We start from the raw sequence: 4,025 nt of genomic DNA on the forward strand, positions 1-4,025 counted from the left end.
TAGCGAGTCGGTACCCGAAACGTCGGCTCTCTTAAATAATCTAACCCGCGCGGTATCCCGAGAAGATTTTTCTAAAGCTGTTGAGTGGTAAAACTGATATTATTTCACAATCTGACATTCTCCGGTGGATTCTCGGAAAAAAACCGTTGTAGTATTTTTTGAATCTCTCTGTCTTTCTTATTTTTTCCTTTCTATCTTTTATTTCCTGTATCTTATTCGCATTTTTGCAGCATACTTCTTTGGTACGGTTTTTCTTGGCAAATATCCTTAAGTAACTGCATCGGTTCTTATTTACTACTTGCAGAGAATGTAGGTACGGAGTGAGGGGAAAAATTGGTACGGACGTGTTTGAGGAGCAGATTTACACGAAAGGGATCATGATTACATGAAAGCTAATATGCAAGTCTTATGAATGCTGTCTCAGGTTTGAGCGTGAAGTGAGAAGAAATTTGGTGCGAGGAGAACATATGGTACGAGCACGCCGGTGGAGCAGGAATTCAATGGATTAATCCTGACTGCGTGAGTGGAGAAATTGATTGTCATTTACTCACCTCCTGCCACGTAACTTTTAATTATTATCTTAATTGCCCACAATTTCTTAGTGGCGGCACACTACACCCATCTTAAGTGATATTTTTGGCAACATTTCTGTGTTTGGTGATTATTCTAAAATAAGTGGTTACCGCTGAATAGCTCAGTAGATATATCGACGGGGAATAGGGTAACTCTATGCGAACATCCTTGCTGAGCAATCAGGCCTTGCATTCAACTTGCTTTTCGTCAAATGTGAATCCAATTAATTAATAGTAGCGGCCGTAATGTGAATCCGTATTTTCGACGTCCCTATTAGTCACTTACTGTACTGCAATGCTAAAGTCTTTTTTCACTAAAAATAAAAATTTGACTAATTATGGACTGAAACTATCAATGACTTTTTTGTTAAATCACACAATAAACCACGAATTAATCCTGAAATTCAATTTAAAGGACTTAAGATTATTTTATTTAGGTAGACACAACCCAAGGTGCTTCTTTATCACCTTGGACACAACCATATCTTACCTGCTACCCGATAAATTCAAGAATTTCCTTGTATCAACTCATGACTAAGCTAAAGCTAAGATTCGGAATTTTAGGAAAAGTCTCTTTGAATTTGCGAACGTTTAATATATAAAAAAATGAGTGCACGAAAAACGGCTGCACATATGATGGCCGGAATAAGGATTGGTAGAATGACGGTGACGTAACCACTTCGGTCCCAATATAAGTCGAGTGTCAATGGTTATTCGGTATAAATTCCAAAGTCACATCACTCAGAAAATTTCGTTATTTTCGTATTCATTCGTTCGCTCAGTCTCGCACGCAAATATCGACCAGAAAGCAAAATTTTCTTCAGAGTAGATGAATTAAAGATCAGATCAATCAATGACTTATTCTTCAAAGCATGGAACAAACTGCGCACCACTTCTGAAATTGTATTCAGATCATTATGATTTTTTTCACTAGGTAGGGATAGCCTATGATTTTTATGATGGGGCGATTCACGTAAATGCTTTCTGTAAATGAAATGAAGGCTTCGGGTGACTTCGTATCTCAACTCCGTGAGGAATTCACGCTTGATAGGAGGCCACGACTCTTGTATATCCCTTCATAACGCTCACTTTGTTGCCAAATTCCATTCCCCGATGAACTACATACTCATTTCCAACTTCACAGAAGAATACGCCATCCCCCAAAACTCAAAGGGGTGTTCGTTCTCCGATTCGTAGGCGTGGTTCAGCGGCATTGCCAATTCGACGTCTATTCTGGACAAAAATTTCGGCTTCTACTTTGGTAATATGCTCTGCCGCCGGGCGATTTTTGTTTTGTGGTTTAATTTTAGTATGAGGAATAATATACACCTTTCGATACATAAAAAGTGTAGAAATATTTTATTCATATAACATACGTAACTTCAATATTCAAGTACTTTACTACACCTCGGAAATTGATATCTACCTTTGTGCCATTTAAAAAATCAAATATTGGGTAAAATATAATTTTTAAACGCTATTTGTAATGCGGAGTTGTCGCTCTCTCTATTAATAAATACAATCTATCGATTAAATATTTTGCCCGTAATCAGAAGAAGAATACGACCGTTCTTCCGTTATCAGAGTTTCTCGCGTGTTCTTCTCCACACTTTCAACCATAGAATCCAAAAGTTTACGTTTAAACAATATTTAATTATTTATTGTCGTAGTCAAATTCACAATCAGTAAAACGATAGATGACGCAACCCTCTAGAGCTTAGGCAGAATTTCATACAAATTATCAAAAGTCAGCTTTCTGCCTTTTTTGCGCCGATAGCAGGTGATATTTTTTGTCTGGGATGTACTAAATATGCTACACCGTGAAGGCTAAGAATTCTAAATACACCCAGTGTGATTAATGAAGCCAATATAATTGTTTTCTCCCAATCAACTGCATAGAAAAATAAAATAATTACGAGTAGATTTAAAAGGTGAAAATTATAGTTACTTGCTTATTTCCTTGAATCTGGAGCTATTTGACACTTTCCAGGAGAATGAAGCCAAATCCTAGCACCCCAGTATCATTACTCCTCTTCTGTAACTCTCATGGTAACACAAAAAACTTCGCAATCACCACAAGATTTTTCCACACACACACAAACCACCCAACATACTTAACAATATGTAATGCGCTGAACCAGTGATTTCCAAATTCAGATATTTTCGAACTCCACACGAACCAATGCGCTTCACATTTTTTAACGAACGATTTGCGTGTTTTAGATGCACACATTACTTCCTTCATGTTACTTATTGGAAATTTGAAATAACTTCACAAGATGGAAAAGGCACACCACTTAGAAATGAATTCCAACACTATCGTCACATGGTTACCCAGCAACTGCACTATTTTCTGAGTGGCTTCGCACCGATCCCAAATTGTTTCCACCCTCAACTCAGAACTGCGTCATGCTAAAGGCCTGGAGACATATCCTCTTTCTAAGGACGGTACAAGGCGGCGGTTTACAACCTTGTTAGTCCTTAAGCAAGAAAGCAAATACTGCCGGTTGAGCAGGAGTGATGCGTCTCATAAACCGCACGAGTACATGCTAGCGATTATTCATGATGGCTTTGTACGGAATCAAGGGTGATTCTTTCCTTCGAGAGCATTTCCAATTATAATGTGAAGCGAGGGATGAACAACCAGCCCTCACCGCGTCATACGTTAGAGTGAACTCAAAATTGAAGGTGTACGGTGAGACGTGGAGTCATAGATCCATACAATGGAATGACGAGCGCCATATTTCGCCATTAGCTGAAGCATTGTCACCCATGATACGCGAAGTAAGTTGGGTAGTGCACCAGCTGTTGTTTTCACTTAAAATAAATGAAAGGCATGCAAGCGAATATGCTAGCGAATACTCGTGAAGCTTTACACGTTGCACGATGCCCCTCCATAGCTAGAGGCAAGAATTTGGGGTGAATAAAACTCTCGAATTTCGTCATTAAAAATGACCCATTTCGGGATAAAAAATGGGAAATGGCTCTAAATTTCGGTGTTTAAAAAATATTGACTCATCCAAGATTTCTCAGCCGCCATTTGGTGATACCTTGCATTCACTATATTTATGGCTGTTCTGGAGAAAATTTATTTGCATTTTAATGTATTTACAACAGTTAATAATAATATATTTATTTTACTCTTGGAATGTACATGCATGGTTTTGTCTATAACATACAGAAATGGTTACATAGGTATAACGTAGACATAGGGTTACAATGATTGAGGTACATGCACAAAAATACAGTATTTATTTATTCATCTGAATATTTTGCAGTACAATTAATCTCCAAATGTCAAAGATAACATAAGTTCAACATTTTCTGGTGTCAAAGTTGTTCTACGGTCACTTACAATATTTGTATACGCTGAAAATCCACGTTCACTGTCCACATTAGACACTGGTACCGACAGTGATTTAACACTTGCATGTACAAACTCAGCATGATCTT

This window comes from Ischnura elegans, chromosome 4, assembly GCF_921293095.1.
Source record: "Ischnura elegans chromosome 4, ioIscEleg1.1, whole genome shotgun sequence".
Lineage (NCBI taxonomy): Eukaryota > Metazoa > Arthropoda > Insecta > Odonata > Coenagrionidae > Ischnura > Ischnura elegans.